This window comes from Vanellus vanellus, assembly GCF_965231255.1.
Source record: "Vanellus vanellus genome assembly, chromosome: 13".
Lineage (NCBI taxonomy): Eukaryota > Metazoa > Chordata > Aves > Charadriiformes > Charadriidae > Vanellus > Vanellus vanellus.
In genome coordinates, this window is record NC_138918.1 from 3,851,413 (window position 1) to 3,874,545 (window position 23,133).

General features: G+C 54.0%; 1 protein-coding gene across 1 annotated transcript in view; it reads right to left on the minus strand.

Moving 5' to 3' along the window:
- SAR1B (secretion associated Ras related GTPase 1B) overlaps nucleotides 1-23,133 on the minus strand; it is a 186,680-nt gene that overhangs the window by 130,884 nt on the left and 32,663 nt on the right. The gene's annotated exons all lie outside the window — the stretch shown is intronic.

Below are 23,133 nucleotides of genomic sequence, written 5' to 3' on the forward strand. Positions count from 1 at the left end.
TCTCGGGGCACCCTGCGCCAGGGGCTCACCGCCCTCAGAGGAAAGAATTTCTTACTAATATCTTACCTCAATCATCTCCCCTCTTTCAGTGTAAAACCGTCCCACCTCGTCCCATCGCTCCCCTCCCTGACCCAGAGTCCTCCCCCAGCTCTCCTGGAGCCCCTTTAGGCACTGGAAGGGGCTCTGAGGTCTCCCCGGAGCCTTCTCTTCTCCAGGCTGACCCCCCACCTCTCCCAGCCTGTCCTCCCAGCAGAGGGGCTCCAGCCCTCCCAGCATCTCCGGGGCCTCCTCTGGCCCCGCTCCGACAGCTCCGTGTCCTTCTGCTGTGGGGACCCCCCGAGCTGGAGGCAGCACTGCGGGGGGGTCTCCCCAGAGCAGAGCAGAGCACAGCAGAGGGGCACAATCCCCCCTGGCCCTGCTGGCCACGCTGCGGGGGATGCAGCCCGGGGGGCAGGGGGCTCTCTGGGCTGCCGGCGCACACTGCCAGCTCATGGGGGGCTTCTCCCCCACCAGCCCCCCCAAGTCCTTCTCCCCATGGCTGCTCTCCATCCATTCTCCGCCCAACCTGGAGTTGTGCTTGGGGTTGCCCCCACCCATGTGCAGGAGACTGCACTTGGCCCTGTTGAACTCTATGAGGTTGGCACGAGCTCACCTCTCCAGCCTGTCCAGGTCCCTCTGGATGACATCCCTCCCCCCCAGCGTATTGACACTGGTGTCTTCAGCAAACTTGCTGAGGGCGCACTCAATCCTTCTGTCCATGTCACCTACAAAGATGTTAAACAGCGCCGGTCCCAGTACCGACCCCTGAGGAACGCCGCTCGTCACTGGTCTCCACTCATTATAAAAGCACCTTTTATTTTAGGTTATGGGGTGGGTGTTTTTGGACAGGATTCCCATCATTTCTGAACTGCATCCCAAATGTGCGGTGAACCCTCATTGAACTGCACCTCCTCCACCTCAGCAGCATCCCCCCCTCGCTGCTCTCTGCAGAACCGGGCAGGGGAGGCCCCATACCGAGGAGCCCTGACCCCCCCCTTCCCATAGCTCCCAAAATCCACCCCAGCCAGCTCACAGCCACCCAGCCCCTCTCCGTCCTCCTGCGTCTCCCCAGCTCTGCTGCACCCGCACGTGTGTGGCCAGTGCAGGATGCCGGGGGGGGCGCGGGGAGGGGACGCACAGTCTCCCTGACCGAGCTGGAACTTCACGGCAAATTTACACTGCAAGGGTTTAATGGCAAGCGCTGGATTTGGGCCAGGAAACTCAGCCGAAGGCGCCTTCTCTTGTGAAGAGCATCGTCAGCTCCGCTCTGAACCAAAGTAGCCAGAGCGCAGGTTTTGGGTCTTTTCCAGGTGATGGCATCGCTGGAGCTGCGCTGCTCCGTGACGTTATGCGTCGGGCAGCTGCCCAAAATACGGCTTCATCCCCTGTGCCGGTTTCTCCTCGGGGTCGGCTTGGTGCCTGCTCCCCTGCAGGCTCGCACCCCGCTGCGGTGTGGTGCCGCTCTGGCAAACCGACCACGATTCCGTGTTCACTGCGAGGGTCGGCTCCCGGCTGCAGCCGCCGGGTTAAATATTCCGCTGGAGTGTCTGAGTGTTGGGTTGTTGGTTTTTTTTTTGCTTTAAAGCTGATTATGGCTTGAAGTATTTGGATAATCTGTGGCAGAACAGCTTTCTCCTTGCAGGTGACTTCCCTGCGTCGAGACTGATTTAATTCGGTGTGTCCCCCCCCCCCCCCCCCATCCCAGTCCATGGGATGTGCGAAACGCCGTCCCTGGGAGACCCTCCGATGGTGCCACAGGAAATTAAAAAGCAAAAACGCGAGGCTGAGAGAGCAGAGGAGGAAAGATGCCTGCAGCATGCTACGTGGTTGGGATCGCTGCTCGGGTCCTGCGGGGCTGTAGATCACACCTTCACGGGACCGTCTCTGAAACAGAGCCAGCGAATAATCCTTTCTTTCCCCCCAAACGGGAGCTCAGGTCCAGTAAACTGCAAGAATCGTATTGGAAGGGGCGGCGGCGGCATCGGATGTGCTTCGGGGCTCTGGGGATGGGGGTCCCACGGGCAGCTTTTGCAGGAACATGTTGGAAAAGAAACTTCTCTGTCTTGGTTTGTGAATTACGGCTCAGCCCGGCCGCGCCGGGATTCCTCCTGCCCTTCCTCCTCCTCCCAGCTGCCCAGTTTTGTGGCTGAGGTGTGGTGGTGGAGTGGCTGAAGAAGAGATGGGTTTTCTGTTAACGAACCTCTTCTCATCAGGAGCCGTTTGGCCATTAGAACGGTAACGAGGCCGTGTCCTCACCCAGCTGCTTCTCAAGGCTGGGAGGACAGACTGACACAGTTATTTTTCAGGTGCTTCCCTGTTGTCTGTGACACGTCCCCAGCTCCAAGATGGGGCTGGAGGGGTCACAGCCTCCCCTGGGATGTGTCCGGGCTGCTGTGCCGGTGGCCACTGGCTCTGCATCGGCCCCACCTGGAGCGCTGGGGGTTCGGCAGAGCGAAACCCGAGGGTGGATCCCGTTGGACTGGAGTTTTCTGTTGGTTTATGTCCCCCAGATGGCTTGGCCCCGGGTCAGGGATGCTCGCAGCCTCCCCGCTGTTCGGTGATGAGCGCAATTTCTGGGTTTGCCCCGATCCCTGCTCCGGCACTGCCTTCCTGCTCAGCCTCCGCCGCCTGCCAGGTCCTCAGCCCCGCTCCGCCTTTGCCTCCTCCGCGAGCGCTTTTCAATCATGCGAAAGACGATTTTGAAAACCTCGAGCCTTCTGCAGCTTCTGATAGGCGTCTGCACCACCTCTGGCCTTTTCAGCCTCAGGTTAACGAAGGGATTGCCAATTAACTGAAGCTAATGAGTTCTTCTGCATGAGCTAGCTTCATTTTTTGCACAGTTGTTTGCTCCAAGAAGCAAATATTTGTGGCTTACTCAAAGCTGCACGTCGGGATTAGCCAAACATGTGTGTGTCCTGGAACAAGTGCTCGCAGAGCGTCCAGACTAGCAAGCACAGAGATGCTGACTAATTGAAATAAATTGGCAATTGTTAATAGTCTTTCTCCTAAAGAAACGAGGCAAAAAGCAAACATGGATGTGAGTTATCCCGCTGACATCAAAGGCCGTGTTTATGTTAGCGCCGCTCGCGCTGGAGAACTGTTGCAGGGTTGGACCCTTCGGTGAGGAACTGACAACTCGGTTGCAAATGAACTTTGGAGAGGGTCCAGGCACGGCTGCCAGCGGTCCTCTGGTTAGAGCCAGGCCAGCCTGCGCGGGCGGTGGGGACGCTGGAGCCCTGGGAAGGTTCCCCAGAAAGAGCAGGGGTCTGTTCTTGGGCTCCTGCACCGTTTCCAGACCAGCGGGGGGGGTGCACGAAGGAGAATTAACCCCCCTCAAAACTCAACTGTACGACTCGTTGTAGGAGCACTCGGCATTTTTTTGCTGTTAGACACTGGTGCTGGGGTGACGGGATGGCGCGATGCTCCTTTGCGGGGCTGGCAGTGTTTCAGCGCCGGCTGCTCCTGCCTTGGCACGGAGACGGGACCTTCCCCCGTGTCCTGGTTTGAGCGACACGGGGATAATTTCTCTTCTAATACTTGGGAAGGCGGTGCTTTTAGAAGACTCTAGTGTCTGAATTTGTGAAAATATTTACTTTATAGCCAGCTATGGTATGCTGGTTTCAAGGTCTCCATGTTTTTGAGCTCACCAGGTGTGGGAACGAGGAGGAGTGAGACCTGAGCACTTGACCCAAGGTGGCCAGCAGCATTATTTCATACCATGAACATCACATTCAATATAAATTAGAAAGTTTGCTGCAAAGTTCTCTCTCCCCCTTGATGGCTGAGAACTCCTCACCCCGGTGCCGGAGCCCTGAGCCCTTCCCTTCCTCCCGAACCCGCCGCGCTGGCAGTGTCCCACGTGGGCTGTCACCGCTGGGAGCGCACGGCTTCTACGGGTAGAATGGGCTGAGGATAATCTTTGCATATTCTGTATTGGTATCGGGATCAATATTGGTTCTTTAGTGCTATTAGTGTTAACTATCTAATCTTATTCTATTACATCTGTTCATATTTCAACTCCTGGGTTTCCTTGGTTTTCCCCGATTTCCCTTCCGGGGTGGGGAGGGGTCATTGGGGGATAGAATGATTGTCTAAATGGCAATAAATTATTATGGGGTTCTCAAACCATGACACACCAGGGCCCCGTGCAGCATCATCCCAGCTCACCTCCTCCCCCAGGCAGGAGCGGGTGTGCGCCTAAACCGCTCAGCAGCACAAACCCAGTAAATTAGGAATAATCAGCATCTGCGTGTTATACTGCTAATGCAGAAATGTTGTTTAAACAGGACTTGGTCTCGGCACTTGCCCGTGTGGTTTCTTCTTATGGAAATGACCTCATAAGGTGGTGACATCAAACAGCAAGTCCCACCCTCCCGCCCGTGCCGAGGGTCACTGGAGGAAGCTAAGAAGCACCCGGTTGGTTCATGGAGCAATAAGGGAAGCAGCACATGGAGCACCCAGACCTTTCCCAGAATGGACGAGTCACCTCCAATTTTCTTACTAGGTCTTTCCAGTATCTGTTGGGAGCCGTTGCAAGGCGTGCTCCTTTCTGCTGGCTCAGGTACACACAGAACAAAGCCCTTTGGTACCCCCCCAGTGGTGTGCACTGCTCCGTGGGACCTGCTGGTTGGGGTCCGGTTCAGCCTGGGTGAAGGGAGGACTCGAGCAGGAGCAAGATCTCCAGCCGGGTCCAGCTGCTGGGGTGGGTCATGGGAAAACCAACAAAAAAAAGACGGCAAACTGGAAGAGCTCCCTCCAGCTCTGCCATTGTTTCTTCTAGGAGAGAGGACACCAAGCTCTGTGCCTCCCCGCGCAGGGTGCCGGGCAGCCGCAAATTCACCATGCTCGTGATCTGCATCATCTCCATCAGTGCCATCTCCCTGGCGTGGAGAGCAGCCACGGCTGCCGGTTGCTCTGGGCTACCTTTCCCAAGGTGGTGGCACTCTCCCCCATGAGTGGAGGAGGGGAGGGATGGAGGGGATGGGGCTTCGGCCCCTGCGGTGGTCCAGGGTGGCTGCCAGCCCACTGTCCTCCCCCGTGCCATTGCCTGCACCAGCCCAGGGCCTGGATGAAAGGCATTCCAGCTTCAGATGCCTTCACTGATCCGATAATTATCATTCTTAAAATGCAAGTGTTTGGTCCTTTCCATGGCAGCCCTCTCCCCCTCGTCGCGGTTTTAGCACAGCTCGTTTTAAGCACCCTTTTAATACTCAATTTTCACATTGAAAAATCCCTCTTGGTCACACTCCTTGATTTCCTTGTCTTACACAAGCCAGCTACTGTACGCAAACCTCTGAGCCTTAATTATATATCCCAGTAATATATAGCCAGGCCTGGCTAATGTCAAGAAACCCAGTCACGAGCGTCGGAGGTTTCCGAGAGCTCTGTCTGCAGGACCAGGCTCCGTGCGGGGAATGCTCGGCTCCGAGGGGCTGACGGGCTGCGCGGTGCACCGGGATGCGGCCGGCACCCTGCCACGCTGGGCAGTGACCCGTGATGATGACCGCGGTGGGGTGAGCCTGGCTCGCGTTTGAAATGGTCCTTGCGGGCAGAGGGATGTGGTTGGGGACGTTTAATATGTAAGTGGGGGAAGCGCCAGCGCAGTGCTTGGGGTGTGGCGGCTGCGGGTGGGTTTGCTCGCTCCTCTCTCCAGGTCACGGATGGCTTTTTCATCGCTGGTTACTCCACCGAGCTTTTGCTGAAGCTGTACGCGGATCACATCGCCTACTAGAAGAGCGGCTACGACACCATGGATGCCGCCATCCTCCTCACTGCCTTCCTCCCCCATGTCTTGCCTGTGGACACCGCCACACGCACCCGCCTGGAGGGGACAACCAAAGGTCTCCAGACCCTCCACGTGCTCAAGCTCATCAAGCACAGCGGCGGGATGAGGGTAAAGCACTGCTCGCTCATTAAGTCACAGCAGAGAGGGGGGATCCTAAGCCCAGGAATGGGGGAGCTCTGCTGTACCCGGGTGCCAGGGGCCGCCTGGCACAAGAGGGGCTGATGCTTTGCGGTAGCCCATGAGCAAAGGCGAAAACTAACCATTCCTGATTTTTTAAGCAATGGCTTGGCTGCTGTTTTTTTTTCCCCTGTTTCTCCTTCCCCAAGGGGAGGAGAGATTTTCTTTTTTACTACAGCAGAGTAGACGCAAAAAAAAAAAACCCTATAAAACATAGGTCACGTCCTATTCTTGGTCTGTGTGTAGTTTCTCTCCAGCACACCATCTCCTACTTAGTTTCCTCCTGACGACTCTGCAGGTTTGTTTTTCAGCAAGGAGCTTATGTGGGCAATGAATGCTCAGCCAGTGTTTCTGCGTGTAATTAATTGGCTGGGTAGCCCACCAGAAGTGGGATGTTTATGGGCACAGGGCTCTTATAATGTTCACTTCTGAGCCTTCATTCCTCTAGTTTGGATCGTAAAGTTCACTTATCACCAGACTTTTATATGTTAATTATTCTGCGTCACTGGGAGAAGGGAGGACACGTGGAAGCGCGTGGAATAATGAACGGTTTAGGCATGGTGGATCAGATGCTCCAGTTCGGTCTGGCTGGTTGTAAGAGGGCAAACTGATGCACGGCAAAAAATGGGGAGACGTTTAAACCAGGGTAAGTGCGTGTTTGTTGGTTTGAGCCTCACGCTTCGCACCGGTGGAACTCACCACCAGGAGATGCCTCGTCTGAGGACCGCAAGGAAGAAAACCTGTAGGATAAGACTTGGCACCGTTGCCCCCTGAGGCGCTTAAAATGTTGAGGTGCTTTGAAAAAAATCCCACGCGGCACAAATCTGCAAGTTTAAGAGCCTAAACGCCTTTGAAAATCTGGGCCATGCAACGTTAGGTTTTGATGGAAGTCACTGGGACTTAACACCTAAGGGACTGGGGGCCACTGGGAGATTGCATCCTGCCTTTGGGTGAGAATGCCTAAAATGGCATTACCGGGGGGAAAAAACACCAAAGAGGAAAATTCTTTAGGCTCTTACAGTCCCTTCCTGTTCCAGGGACGCTATAAATATCCCACAAAGCCCCACTGCTCCGCCGCTTTCCAGCTCCAGGGGCGTTTGGTACTCACCTCTGCGTCCTGACCTGAAAGGACAAGTGCCCTGAGCCGTTTGGCATCCCAGGAGACAACACCTACTTGCTTAAAATTTGTTTTAAAATGTGATAGGGCTGTCTAAATGCATTTTGCTGAAGGTGCGGGAGGCTGTTTACGCCTCTGTGCGTATTGTAATTTAGTCATTGAAGCCTAAATTAGCCCTCAACAGGTTAGCAGTATTTAACGCAGAGAGCTCAAACATGCAACGCATTCTTGGCACGTTTCCCTTTATTAATTAAAAACCTCTTTAAACCACTCTGCCTTCCACCTTGGAGCAATAAATTTCCACCTTGAGGAAATAATTTCCTTGTTGTATTCCATACAGAGGCGTTCTGTTAGCTGCAATCCCTGTTTTAGTGTAGGCCCCATTCATCCTTATTTCAATTTCAAAATAACATTTAAAAATGCCAGGTTGTTCTGTAAAAAAAAAAAAATGTAAAAAAATAGAAAAAAAAATTTGACTTTTCTGCTTTTTTTAAAAACTTATTTGGGATTAATTCTGATGTAGTTTACTACCTGTGCAGGCCGGGAACCACAAAGGTCTTTCTCAATAAAAGCTCATAGGACTCCATGGCGGTTCCTGAGGCAGCCAGAGAAGCTTTGGCAACCGAAAATGAGGTGAGGGTCCTGCACGGGAGGCACTCGCCCGCCTGCAGTTGCTTGGGAGCGTTTTACAGCCCTCCTGTCACCCCCGGCTCTGGGTGGCTGGTTTTCTTTATGACCACGTGCCACAGCCCAAACCTGCCCAATGCCGTGACATAACTTGGCAAAAATGTCACCTGATTTTGAGGGGGTTGAATGGCTTTTGTTCCCCTGCTAGTCCCGGGCTGCGCCTGCCGGAGAGACCTACGTGTGCAGGGAGGCGAGAAAACCCTCCGCCGGTTCCTCCAGGAATTTGTACCAAACTCGGTGGGTTTAGGGCTGGTCCAGTTTGGGCTTTCTGAGATGGTTGTGCAGACAACGCCGTCGCACGTGTTGTCTCTGCGTTGGATGCTGCCCTTCCCTGCTGCCCCACGCGTAGCGCGGTGGGGTGATTTTCTGGGGCAGGCAAGACTTGCAAAAGCAGGGAATTCTTCAGGCAAATGCTATGGGAATTCTTAACTCATCAGAACAAGCTCGGGGTGTTGGCAGCCGGAGGAGACTGGGAAGAGCCCCTTGCTCTAGTTCTGCCCAGGCGTCCCCTCCAGGAGGTGTCATCCGAGCAGGGCAGCCGGCTGCATTTCAGAGCTTCAACTCGAGATGTTGTTGGTGCTCAGAGATGACAGATGGACAGTCCTTGAACGGGTGCACCGTGTAAGACCCCCCCGGCACTAACAGGCACAGTGTTACTGGGGGAGCAGCCAGCCCCGGCTGCCACTGCTCTCCGGGGGAACGTACCGTGGATGCAAGAGACTGCATGTAGTCCTCTGTGATTTGGAGTTAACGGAAACGTTTGCATTTTCCTAAAAGTCATTACCAACGATAAGCTCAGTTCACCCAACCAGCATTCCTATCAACTCCCAGGAGTGTATTTTGTATATGTTGGTGTCATACGCGGGTCTGAGAGGCAGTATCGTCTCCGTTCCCGCTGACCCCAGGCTTTGCAGGGGCTCTCCCAAGCTGCGCAGCCGTGGAGGGATGAGAGAAGACTGCGGACTCCTGTCTCCCATCCTGGCCCACCCTGCGTGGCAGGGGAGGAGCAGCCGGACAGTGAGGGCAGCAGAGATACCGTTCGACCTCCAGTTTGTGCTCAGACCCCAAGGCACGAGGGTTAATAACACTGCTCGGTTTTATTCAGCTGATTAAGTAATGCAGAAGCGTGGGAAGAGCTGTACCTTTTATTAACAGGAGTCTGTTACTCTGTTAGTGACCTGTCCGTATTTCCAAAGGCAGTGAGAAGCCCCTGTGTGGTAGGTGTGATGCTTCTGGGACCTAGCAGCCCCTGGTCATGCCACTGTGTGGCACTTACCATTGGGCCATTTCCCAGTCCAAGACGCTGATGCGTGGCCACAGCCTCTGGGTTTTGTCATACTCCCATGCATCATGGTGGTTTCCCCTTCCCTCTCCTGAATTCCCACTACAGCCCTGTGGATGCATGCAAGGGAGCTGGTTCACAGGCGGTCTGGGGAGGCTGTCACCTCCCGTGCCCCCCGCCCCGCTTCCCAGCCTTCATCCCTTCCGAGCATCTCCCTCACCTCTGGAGCACTCATTTGTTTTTTCTTTTGCAGGTTTTCACTGAGGCTCTTGGCCAGACGATGCAGACAGTGAGGTATGCCCTCATCCTGCTGCTCCTGCTGATGTTTGTGTTTGCCATTTTGGGACACGGATGGTATGAAGATCCCAAAACCAGAGGCACTGAAAACGGAGACAGCTTGAAGGCTCTTCACTCTCTTCAGTTTAGTAACTGTAAGTACAGCAGCATTTTCCAGTCCATCTCAGCCAAACAACAAAGTGCAGATTTTGGAGTGCTGCTGAAGAAGCCCTTTAATTAATCTGTGACTGCATTAGGAAGAGCGTGAACTGCTCAATGGTGAACTTGTCTTTCAAAGCCCTGGGAAAATTTGCTATGATAGACAAACTTCCCTACTCAGTATTGCAAATTCAGAGGGGGAAATCGCTGAAGCTGACAGCAAAGAGATCTGTACAAGCTGATTAAAACCTGGACCTCTGAGGAACAGGGAAACTGTTGAGTTTTAAGAAAGAAAGAAAAAGAAGAGGAAGATTTCGTATGGCTTGTGAGTTATGCTGTGGTTTGGAACTAACTCTCTGGACTGCTTAAATGCATTTGCAGGTTGATGGCTGGACAGACTTACAGCGCGAGATGGATCATTACGGGTTTATGAGCAACCACGTGTTCATAGTCACGTTCATCTTGCTGGGCGACTTCGTCTTCTTCGATATGTTAATTGCACTCATGATTACCAGAAACCCAGGTCGTGAGAGCTCTGTGCACGCGTGTGTGAGCGTGGGTGGGTGGGTGTGCTACCAGCTAACAGGCTCGGGATGGGAAGCTGGTTCTTGGCTGCTTGCAGAAGTTGGTTTCTGGTGCAGGTAGAAACATTCTGCATACAGAAGTCCCCAGTCGCTGAACAGAGTAAGTGTATCTATCCCCACAGTCCCCTTTTTGGGTCATCTCTACACCTCTGCTTGGACTCTTTGTCCATAGCTGCCGAAAGCTCCCGCTTCTCCCGCACACCCGGGTCCCCTGGGTGCACACTTTGCATCCAGGTCCTCTCAGCCACGACCCATTTCTGCCTCTGTTTAACCCAGAGCTGCTCTCGTGGTCTTGTAGCTGCCTCTGGACCTTCTGCAATGCATCCCTGCATGGAGCCGGGGCCAGGGTCAGCTGGGTGTGCCGGGGAAGATGGCAAATCCTCTGCCAGAGGCATCTGCTCCCCAGCAGCTATGGCTTGCCAGCCCCGAGGTGGTCCTGCTTAACACCTCTCTCTGCTGCACGGGGCTGGGGCTGGACCAGGGGCTTCTTGAAGCCCAAGTCTCCTTGACCGATGTCTTGACCCACCAGGTGTGAGCGGTGCTTGGGGACTCATTCACGTCGCTGCGGTTTGGCATTGGCAGGACTTGACTCAGAAACACGAACAGGACTGCAGAGCAGCGAAGGCGGCTGCTGTTTGGGCCAAGAAACAGAAGATCTTGAAAAAGCAGGGGAAGAACGTGAGCAACCCAGTCCCGCTGGAGCAGGTGGGCTGTGGTCAGCCGTGGGTGGATAGCGCTCTCTGCAAATGTCAGATGCTGTTTAACAGGGCATGACGTGGACGAACTGCTTTCCGTGGAGGACAAATTTCCTTTTCTTTCCTTCCCCATTATTTATAACACTCCAGGCTGTAGATCCTATATGCCTTTTTGGTCGGCTCATCACATGTGCGGGTGAAGGTATTATGATGGCACACAGCAGTTAAAAGTACTGTAAAGGTGGAGAAAGACTCTTAATCAGTTTTGATGTGTTTTGTCTGAGTTTGTTTAACTTCAAAGAGAAGTTTAAAAAGAAATCCTTTTAGGTCACGTCAAGCCAAGAGCCCTGTCCAGAAATGTCTTGGACTCGCTTTCCGCGAGCGTTCGAGGGAGGTCACGCTCCTTCCCGCGCTCTCACAGCCCATTGATGCGACGTATCCAAAATGCTACTACGGGCTTGAAACGCATGCTGCAGCGTCTGCAGGAGAGCTGTGCACCGCTTGATAAAGGGCTTTTGCAAAGCTGACTTGAAATAAATGCAGTAAAACTGTCACTGAAATGTAAATGATTAGAGGAACGTGACTCCCTGTTTCCCCCAACTCTTCTGCTCATTCTTGCTTTTAGAAAACGTAATTTAAAAATAATCAGTTCAGGATGGCTCGGTTGAGCGTGTTCTTGCCTTTGGGCCAGAAAATCGCTGGTTCGAGTACTAGACTGAGTGACCGATTTGGGTCAGCGGTTTGGGTCCCACCCCACGGGCAGGGGTGGGGGTCCCTGCAGAGCTGTGGGATCTGCTTGCCTGGGTGGGCGCTGGGGAGACCCCGGGCTGCCTTTCCTGGGACAGACATCCCCATCCCGTCACCGCCTGGGACCTCCTGCACCGCCTGGCACCTCTGGCTTCTCCGAAAGTGCATTGGGGATGGGGGTCACAGACAACCCCGCTTCCAGCCTGCAGCCGGTGCGGAGCCTGTTGGAGGGGTCTGCAGGGTGACAGTCCCACGTGTCACCTCCTTTTTGCTAACAACGTTTTCTTCCAGGGATTGTTTTTTTTCACAGCACAAAATCACTCAAGGTGAAGGTCCCAGTGAGCTGCTGGATGACATCAAAAAGACTTTGTGCCACACCGGTATCATTATGGAAGGGTTTTGTTTCGCTATCCCATTTATTGATCTGTATTTGCTGTTCCCGGACATCCAGGATGACACACTGAAGAGGTCAGTAATGGTGGAGCTGGTGACTACAAGAGAGACTCCAAGTGACAAAAACAGATGCCCTTTTGACGTATTGAATTACTCTCTTGGAACGAATGGACATTTTGAGGCTGTTCTCCCTCAGGAAAATGAACTGGTCTCATCACAAGCAGCGCTGAGAGTCTAGGAAGGTACCAGCATACAACACGTGCTAGAAATGGGACTGGTTTCCTCCCCAGCAGGAGGGTTAATGTCATTTCCCAGCACCATGCAGCGTCGGTGCGGGATCAGTGTCCGTCACAAGTGTGCTCAATTTCCTGCTGGAAAATTCACCGTTCTTCACTGTTCTTCCTTGCGCCCCAGCGCCGGCGTGTCCCGGAGCCCATAGAGCCCTGGGTGTCCCCCTGGACGCACGGCCCCGGGCGGGGGGTCCATCCTCTGGGTCTGGCTCCATGTTCCACCCCTCAGCATGCCTGGGAGAGAGGTGAGAGCGCATCCCACATTTTTGGGGGCAGTGGGATGGAGGACGTGTTTGGGAGGTGAGGAGGACTTGCCACCTTCTTACAGCAGCAGTCCAGGCTGACCTGTGCTTTGCCTCAGCAATGGACTTCTCTGCATCTTGTTTGGGGAATGACTAACCCCAGGCAGGGAGTCTAAACCGTGCAACCAGAAAAACCTCCCACAAATCCCCCAAATGGAGACCGCTGAGTTTTACATGTCTTAGGTTAACCCTAATGTGATACAGGCCTACCATCACAGCTTGGTACCTATTGTTTAAAAACACACCATGGTCTGGCCTGGAGTCCAGAAAAAATTCCCTGGATATCAAAAACTCCCTTTTGCACCGTTCCCCGGGTGACTGCGGTTACTGTCGGGAGTCTCTGTATCGTTCCTCCCCGGTACTTTGAATGCACTGGTGAGGACTGGTGCTTCTGAAAATGTTTTGCTGTGTACTTGGCACACGTTGCGGAGCCAGTCCTGGGTTGCACTTCTGCCATTCTCCTCTGATTTTTTGGGAGAAAAACCTTTACAAGGATGTTAAAGGAAACCTGCAGAGCCTGGGGGCTCAACGTCACGCAAAATATTTGGGATCTTTCCATTGCTCCTCGCCCCGCGGGGTGAGTGGAGGGGTGCTTGCAGAGGGTGCAGTTCTCCGTATGGCTGAGATATGTCGCTTCCCATCTTGCACAGTGTAATTGGGGATCTTTTTACCGTGCTCTTCTCTCGCTGCAGGTTGCAACGTCACTATTACAAACACAGTGGCATATTGAGAGGCATCGTGGAAGTCACGAAAGAAAGATCTTTGCCAGAAGAGGAAAAGTTAAAAGCTCTTTAGGGGGAACGTGGTCCTTGGTGGCCGTCAGAGCTCTGCCTACAACCTCCTCTTCAAACCTTCATTAAAATAAGCCAGAAACACTTATGATTAAAAATAATTCAGAAAATATCCGCTCTCTTTTCTGCTCGCTGGCCGGGTGGGAGCGCAGCCGCCGGCGCTGGCCCCACGCCGCAGGCGGCCCCTGATGGAGGGAGGCAGCTCGGAGCTGGAGAAACCGTGGGCTGGGAAAGGATCGCAGCCCGCGTCCTTTTCCTGGAAATCTTGTGGCAAAGCTGGGACTAGAGCCCGGGCCTCCCGTGCTCTCCCTGCCAGCTCCCTCTTTCTAAGAGCAAGCAGCCTCGGCGTAGCTCAGAGCCAACCGACCCGCGCTGAGGAAATGGGACGTGATAATCTCCGAACGAAGCAGCTCGTTTCTGCGCTCTGATGCTGATTAGTATCTTGGGATAACCTGCTTGGGTTTGTCTGGCAGCCTTTAACGCAAACACACCCACACAGCTTGGGGTAATCGGAGAAGGAAAGAGGAGACTGGTGGAGCGGCAGCCGTTCCTCCGCACGGCACGGGGTGTACCGGTAGGGAGGTACAGCCCCAAAGCCGGGGCACGGTGGCGGTCAATATGCCTGAGATGATGAGGAACGAGCCACCCTGACCCCCTCGCGGTCGTGCAGGCAACGGGGATTAGCAGTGCTGCACGGCTCCGCTTCACCCACGACACCGTCCCCACGCTACGCAGGGACCGAGAAATGAGTGTTGGGGATGATGAAAGGGAGGAAAGCGGCCAGAGAGCGATGGGTTTGGGGGGTTGGCTCTCTCTGGGCTGGATGACATGGGGAGAGGGGTGGGTGCCTCGTGGAGGGGCCGCTGGGGGCTCAGGGCTGCTCCTCAGGTCCTGCGGCGTGCGGGCAGGCTCCAGCCCCCGGTGACTTGGACACGAGGCTGCCACAAGCGTTGCCTTTGACGGCACTGCTGGTAGAACACCGGGTGTGGAGTCGTTCTGGGTCTCAATAGTGTTTGTATCACCATTCCTTGCACAATCAGTGGGAGTTCAGTATCGCAGGAGGAACATCTAGAAAATACCCCCTTCACTACCGTGCTGTGGCCTCCAGCAGTAGCAGAAATGAGAGCCAGGCACGAGCAGTATCTAAGCAAAATTATTGATGCATCCCTACAGAGAGGGGTGCGTTAATTTTGCAGAGCTCTCTCTGCCGCTGCGGTGGCCCTGCCTGCCCCTCGCTGACCCCAGAGGGCTCATCTCCACGGTTCCTTAAAACGCCTTTCCCATACCAGCCCCACCTTGCCGTTGGCAGTGGGTTTGTGCCCCAAAGACTTCGCCGGAGCCGGCCGGCGCGCGGGGGCTGAGAGCTGCGAACAGGAGCTCCTCGTAAACGGGCTCAGGAGAAACCAACGGCACGAGCTGCCGCTCAATTTGGTTTTCATGTTCTCGTTTGTAATAATTTTGTGTTTTATGAGGGATACTTCCTAAAACTTCCCCGACATGATGGAAACACATGTGGTGCTGTAATGCATGATGTGACCCTTTTGGTGGAGAGATGGGATCCAAACCTGCTTTTCTCTGACAGCTGCGTGTGATACGGTCCAGTGAGGTGGACAGTCGGTGGGGCGCGGGGTATCCCGCCTCCCCCAGCCATGCCCGCACCGTTCGCCCCTCCAGAAGTACTGCCTGCGCATCTTTGCATGCACAATTTCCAGGTGTATATTTCTTGCTAATTCATTATTTAAACTTTTTAATCTCTTTTTTTTTTTTTGTTCCCAGGGGTAACCCAGCTCTGCGCCTGTGCATGTCCATGCATCACTCCCAGGTGACACGGAAAGCATCGCTTGGGATTTTATCCAAAGTACAGGTTTGCTCCTGTGCTTACTTCAAGGACAGAGCCAAACCGGGGGAAGCGAACACTGACCCTAGAAATGGTTTTTGCCGGCTTCAAAGCTAATAATGCCAAGGTTAAAGGACCTTTGTTCATTTGAATTAGCAAATCCTTCCACAACAGGTATGACTGAGGTATGAGCGTCACTGGCTGTGTTTGGGCCACACCACAGTAGGTGTCACTGAACTGGGATAATTCCTGATGCATTTGTGTTCGGGTGAGCGACGAGGGTCGCCTTGCCCATCAGCCAGGACCGCTGGCATCCCCTTCCCCGCAGCGGTGGGTGCAGAGGGTCCCCAAAACCACAGGGCTGGCTCTGCACCTACAGCAGCGCCCTGCCAGGCGTCCCCAGCTCAGCGTGCGGGCTGTCGGTAATCCTGGTTTTCATTATTTTAATGACGAGATAAAACTTTTGTGTCGTGTGAAAAACAATCCTAAGCCTCCCTGTGTTTATAGGAAAGGCTCGGGCAGGCTGAGAAAAAATAGCGTACAAGGGCCTGAGACCGCAAGACAGCAACCGGCATGAAAGGACACCGGTCGTAAACAGTCTGGGGATATTTTTTAACTGAAAATAATTCTAATGGCAGGAAAGTGCAATAGTGACGTCGGTGAGTAATTCAGGATGAATGCAAAAGTCCAGCAATCACAGGTAGCAACCAAAGAGTGGTAAAATCCTCTAACCCTGCCCATGGATTTCTAATTTCCAGCTGGGAATGGCAAAGCGCTCTCAAGTTTGTCCGATTCCTTAAAATATTGAGGCCTTGCTCGACGGCCAGGAACATTGCTGCTTTGGAAGAAGCCTCTCTGCCTCTTGTTTTGGTGCTGAAGATGTGCATACGAGCCCGGGAGCTGCAGAGGGATGCGGCGAGCTGTGTGCCGTGGGCGGCATTTTGGCTGCAAAAAGCCTCAGTGCTGGGACCGGGAGCGGACAGGCTGCAGTAACGGCACCGGGGATGTCCGGCACACGGGCAGAGCAGCCTGTAAAATACGTAAAATAGCATGCAGGGTGGAGGGAGGCTGGCAGGGAGGCAGGCAGCGGCTGGAGAAGTTGTGTGGGGCAACTTCCCACCTCTGCTTCCTCGCCGTGGGGCAGGGCTCCCTGCCCGGGGGGGATTTAGGGTTTGTTTTTTCCCTTTGCTTTGGTTTTCCATGGAGGACCCATCCTTGGACACTTCTGTGCATTTCCCACCTTCATCTTCACCTTATGTCCCAAAAAGTCTTTTTTTTGCCTCTTGAACATCCTCTGCGCTACTTTGAATGGGCTGAGCCGGACCGAGAACTGCTGAAACACTTTTGAGAAACGCTCTGAACGCGTCGGGACATCGCCGAACGGCTTCAGCCAGGGTGGGCAGCGGGAAGCAGCCCTCTGGCCAGCGGCTGTGGTTTTGGGAGGTGCCAGCAGCCTTTCTGCTGCCCGACACGCAGCGTGATGCTGCCCCTCGGCTTTGTCCTGGGGAGCCTCAGAGAGCAACCGAACACGAAACGGGGGTTCTCAGCGAAGAGACCCCGCGTATTAACGAGGGAAATTAATGTACTTTGTGAGTTGGCTTCTCCTGCACTTTGGGCTGGTGTAAATTAGGACCAGGCCAAAGAAGTCAGGAGGGCTGCACCAGTGTAAACCGGACTTTTTAAAATAAAAAGGAGAGGCCCCTTTTGTCAGGCGATGGCTTTTCCTCAGAAGCTAAATGATACATAATGTTTATATAGTGTTTTGCCTCTCCTAAATGCAGGCTAGACATTAATTGATTCCAGGTTTGCTCCATGAAGTAGGTCAGCTCTTTCCATCTTGCAGATAAAGCAGCGGTGGGGATTGCCGAGGGGTGCACGGGGGGTCAGCGCCGCCGCCGGGGCACCTACGCGCATCGCCGCCCTCGCCGCCGGACCACGCTGCCTCCCTAAATATACACCGCTCCTGATGTATGTCGAAATCAGCTGTGACTCTGTAAACCCACTTACATTAAGCCTGGTTCAAACGAAAGCTGTTTACGTCTCCAACGCTCGCTGCTGGTCAAGGCAGGACTTGACTAACCCAACGCTGTTCGTGTTCAAAGCCTCTTAAACCTCTGCTCTGACCGTCTTGAAGTGAAATATAAAGTACTCGCTGGGACCTGGCTGGAGTCCAAGGAGCCATTTCAGACTCCCCCCCCCTCTCCCCCCCCTTTTTTTTTTGCTCGTGGGGCCGTTTAGAAAAAGCGTCGCCCATTTTAAACAGTGATGGAAAAAAATAATTTTAATTCACTTCTGTTTACATAGCGTTGGAAGCTTGTGAGGGTTTGTCGAGATGATTATTAATGGTTTAAACTGGCGCGATAAAAATGTCGCCTTGGTCTGGGAACGCGAGCTGGCTCCCGAGCCCCCAGCGCTGGTTTAGGCAAGCACTGGTCCCATGGGCTGCGCCGGAGGAGCCGGGCAGGGAGGACCTAACGGCTTGGTGTGCCCCACCGTCGGGTTTCCTTTTTGGCATCGTGGAAACAGCCTCCTGCCCATTCTGCTGATGTGTGATCCTGAAACCCGGATCTGGGGAAACACCTGGCTCTTGCTGGTTGCCTCCATTTGTGGATGCTCGGTGTGGAGGTGCTGGGTGGCCAGATGGCAGGGAGGTGGGGCGTACCCACGCCCGGAGCACCACTACTTCACTACTGCCTCAAAGCCGACCGGCAAAACCTCTGTCTAGCTTAATTTCATAAGTTTGGTCCAGCTTTTTGGGACTGTGGCCCTTTATTATTGGGTCGGACGTTGTTTCAACTTGACTGTGCTTCTCTGGAGCAGGTGGAGTCATGCCCCAATGTGGACCGGGTGGACTCTTTGGATATTAGGAAGAATTTCTTTACTGGAAGGGCCATCAGGCACTGGAACGCGTTACCCAGGGCAGTGGGGGAGTCCCCGTCCCTGGAGGGATTTAAGGGTTGTGTAGATATAGCGCTGAGGGACGTGGCTTAGTGGTGGGTCGTCAGTGTGAGGTTAATGATGGGGCTAGATGATCTTACAGGTCTTTTCCAATCTAGGGGATTCTGTGATTCTGCGATTCTGGGACGTGAGAGGGGCATCGGGTCCCGTGCAAAGTGCCCCGACCTCCTTCCAACCGGCGGAGAGGTGGGGATGAGCAGGCGCAGGCACACCAGCGGCAGCAGCCTGGCCCACGTGTTACACGCATCCTTGCACGCGTCCATCAGAAGACTCAGACGTGGTTTTACAGGTCTATCGCACAGCGGGATCTCGCACCTATAAAACTGCTCTTAATTACTTCCTCAGTTACTAACCAGGGTGATGTTGATTTTGTCTCATAACCCAATAGGACTTTGTCTATCCAGTATAATCCGCTGCCCACCATAACCTTCCTGTCTATGTGTATTGGTGTATCATCATACAGTGCACGCACGTCCCCGTGGCTGGTTTCCGGACACCCATTGACCCGCTCTCCGAAGCTGCCTGTGCCGTTTGCGCTTTCCAGCCTGCGCCCGCCGCACTGCAGCACATCCACGCGCGGAGCCGCGATGCCGCTGCGGGGCTCTAACAGGTTGGCAGGCGCCCGCACGAGGGGTAACGCAGCCGGGGAGCCTGCTTGGGAGGGTGACAAGCTCCTGGTCCTCCCTCCCGGTGTGGCCAGCTCCCACATGCCCAGGGTGGAGGGATCCTCCCCTGTCACCGTGGCACTGACTGCCTCTGGTCCGCGTTCACCCCGCCTTCCTTGCCAGCTGCGTTTGAAGCAATGGCCGTAGTAGCAAAGAAAATAGCAGAGAAAATTATAATTGGGAACTAAGCCCGAGCCAGCATGGGTTCCTGCAGCACCCAGACTCCGCTTTGAAGCTCTTCACTCAAAATACCGCCTCTGTGATCCCGGGGGATTACCCTGCGCCGTGGCACTCATCCGAGCGCCAATATTACAAAATGCATATGCGCGCAATTTATCTGCCTACTTTGCAAGTCAGCCTTGCACAACAGACTACGGGGGCGCTTGAAGGCATGGTGGTGTTAGAGGCTGGCTCACTGCTATTCCTGCCGCTCTGGCTCTAGCTGAAACAAGTGTAGGACTCATCTGACCTCATTAACCGACTCGGAGGTATTCTAAAAGCAAATCTGCAATGTGTGAAACATTGTATTTAAAAGAGAAAAATTAATTTAGGAGGCTAAAGAAGTTTGGAGGCTTTTGCATACAGACCAGAGACTGGTCTTTTCTAGAGGACTCCCGCGCGGTGTTGTGACATACCTTTCCCCAAGGCTGCAGACCCTCAGCGATGGAGTTATATGATGGTGAGACACGGACAGAGAAGGGGATGCCCTCTGCAATCATTGGGTTGCAGTACTTTTTTTTTTCCTGTGTTGGAAGAAGGCATTTGATGAAAGATGTGTGAGTAACACAGGGGCTGAGAAATGTTTTGCGTGCTTAGTCATCCCCTGTGTGAATCAGGCAGGGAGAACAGCCTTTATTCTGTGAGATGACCCCATCTCAGAGGGATTTGTCTTGAAAAAGGCTAAAAAATTATCCCCAAAACTGTGCTACCATGTGGAGTCCAGCCTCGTCCTGCACAAGACGTAATCTTCAGATGGATTCTGTGTTTGATGCCAGGCTCATAGGCAGCATCATGCTCTGATACATATAAATCACGAGACCCAGAACCATCCCCACCGCCTGTCCGGGCAGCAAGGAATATCGTAGGGGAGGGTTTGAACTTAGTGGGAACTTCCCCGAGTTCAAGGCGCGGAGAGTCCAGTTGAAAGGAGATTAGGAAAAGGCCTGAAAATGGGCTTTCTGTCATAATGGGGATAATTACCCGAATCCTTCAGCTCACGCTTCTCTCGCGTGCGCGTGCACCGGGGTTAATTCCAATTCACCGAGTTATTCCGGACTGATGCTGGTGCGGGAAGAGGACCGGTCCCAGAGTTTTCAGATCTGACATCAATGCTTACAGGGGGGAGAGAGCACGTGGGAAAAATGCAACTGGGGTCGAGTGCGATAGAAAGCAACAAAAAAACCCTCAAACCTGCACAGAAGCTGGCTGTAAAACATCCAAGAGATTGCAATGGATGTTTCATCGCTTACCATATTCCGCACGGGGAATATGGTGCCTTGTTTTCTAGCCAGTTTTCCATCTTGCATCGAAATTGGGTGCTTCTGAACAGATGCCCGTGCGGGCTGGTTGTCCTGATTAGCTGCCGGTCCACATGGCACGGTCTCCTTGGAGATATTCTCCTGGCAGGCAGTGCCCACGCCTGGTGCCTGCTCATCATGGGGTTACTGCCCGCGGGCACAGATTGGCGATCCGGATGGAGACCTTTGGGAGTCAGGTCCCCAGGCTCTGGGCTTAGATGCTACGAAGAAGAAAATGGCAAAACAAAACATTTGGAAATCTGTTTCTTATTTACTGTCCTTCCAAGTTGCTGTAAGTCTTGCTGGAATCACAATCCCAGAAAAAAAAAAAAAAAAAAAAAAAAAGAGTGGAAAGGATTTTCCTGCTGATATTGTTTGGCGGTGGGAGACACCTCGCTGCCTGCCGCAGGCCGGGACAGGTGGGAACGGGGACGGGCTTTCTGCTCGCTTGTGAGGGTGAGGAAAACATTTGCAAATGTTCTTTGTTGCTCCTCAACCGTTTCCCAGAGGGAGGTTTATTAAATATTGTGAAGAACTGAAGGGGGACTTGGAGAAGAGAGACTTGGAGAGACAATTCACAGGTTATAGTTTTTGGTGCTGATGAAGGGCAAACATGATGTCAGATCGTGGCAGCAGGAGAAAAGGTGGCAGATGCTCAGGCCAAAGCAGGTTTTTGCTGGATGTTGCATTGCCTGGAAGGATCTCCCAGCACTACCTAACCGTGAGGCACCGAGGGAGACACTGAGGCAGTCTTTGCTCCGCAGGCTGCGGAGCAGAAGACCATTTGTGGTACCAGGGAGCTCTTCCTAACGCAGCAAGGTCTCGCATCTGCCATTTCCACCCTGCCTCCCTCCTGGGAACGCCGCACATCACCCCCCGCTGCTCGGGCACACTGCAACCGGGGTAAGCTGAGCAGGGAAAGTTTCCCAGAGAGTTTTGGGCCATGACGCCAGGAGTCATAATTGCCTTGGCAGAGGCGGCCACAGTTGTTCGAACCTGCCCTCTCGCCCGTGAGTCAGAGTGGAAGTGCCGGAGTCATGGGATGGCTGGGAGCAAAGATGCAAAGCTGGGAGTTGCCTTCAGAGCTTTTTATTTCCTTGAGGGCAAGTCTGAATAACATTAGTGAGGGAGCGAGAGAGACTCCGGCAGCCTCAGCTCCTGCCTGCAGCCCGCAAAGGCTCTGCCGGCTGGGGCGGCGGGCAGCACCAGGAGACCCTGCCTGCAGGGACGGGACCATCTCTGGGGTCCCCAGTGATGGCAATGCCACGGCAGGGAAAGCAGCCGTGCAGTTGGTGGGCACCTGTGGGTGAAGTGGGTGAGCCCTGACACCGGTGACATGTCCCGTGAGCTATTCAGGGCACGTCTTGCAGAGGCGGCGTTCGCCTGGCAGCCACTGTCCTGCTCGGGGCACAGGGGGACACAGCCAGCCCTGGCTGTGGGGCAGAGCCCCAGCTCTGGCAGGAAGGTCTTGGGGAGCGATGAGCCCCCATGTATGGGGCTACATACATGAGTGTGTCTTATTTAGGTCAGAAAGCATCAGGAGATGGCTCAGCAGGGTTTCCTGAGGACAAGTACTTGGCTTTGGGTATCTTGGAGGATCTTCTGCAGTGAAAGCACTTTTGCTCTCCCGGGTTTGCCAGTCCCCCTCTGGTCTATTCAATGGAGCAAAGAGCAGAGCCGAGGGGGATAGAACCTCAGCATCACCAGCCCAGGGAGCAGGGATGGGACCTGCTTGCTCTCCCAGCATCGTCCTTGCCTGTGGCACCCATCTCCAAGTGAGGACGGGGAGAGAGGCAGCAGGAGGGGCTGGGGGCCCAAGGGAGCGCAGGACGGGTGCTGATGGAGCCGGCGCTTTGCAGAGCCTCTGCGGAGAGCACTCAGCATACGAACTGCGTCCAGCACGTGGGAACTGTGATGGCTCGCGGTCAACCCGGCTCCACGGGATGGCTGAAATGGTCAGCAACTGGTGGCAGCAGGGATGTCCTGAGGTGGGCATTGGATCTGTCTGGAGGCAGGTGGGAATGGAAAGCCCAGTACCAAGCTCTCCCCAACCTTGGGGAGGTCCTGTTGCCTCCAGACTCCAAGTTCGTGGCTCGGAGCCATCTCTCGTTTAGTCCCAGCGAATTACCGAGCCCCAGGAAGCCTACCTTACTGAGGCTTTTGTAGAAGTCAAGGGCTCAAATTGAGCAGAAGCTTGGGGAAACCGTTTCCCTTGTTAAAATAAATGTATTGGTTTAATACGTACCAGGAGAGGATAGGGAGTTCTCCTTGTTAAATATTTACCAGTCAAACCCTGCTGAGGACTTACTTGGAGCAATTCAGCTTTAGTGATTTCCTTCTATTGTGGTCTAAGTCTCCAGCATCGCTGGGAAACCGCCCGGCAGGGCCAGGAGGGCTGGCGGCAAACCGGAGCCCCGGGCACCGAAACCACGGCTGGGATGGCTGCCCGATGCTCCCGGGACACCGTGGGGTCTCAGCAGGTCCCCAAATCCACCCCAGGACCTCCACGGGGATGCCAGCAGCCGCTCGGAGTGATGGAGTGAGCAGCCTTGTTTCTGAAGGGAGCAAGGCGCAGGAAAGATGCTCAACAACCAGGCGAAAATAAATTAAAACAAAAAAAAATAAAAGATGAGTAGAGACACAAAATGTTGCTCTCTGCCTTACCTGTCCTGGCAGCCCCTGAGAGCATCCTTATAGCATTTTCCCAGGCACACTGCAACGAATTTTAACAAGGAGCGTAATTTCTACAGGGGCTGATCCCCTTGGGAGTGTGTATCTTTGAAAAGAACCCAATTTGTGAATTATCTTCATTTCCCTAAGATGTCGCTCCTG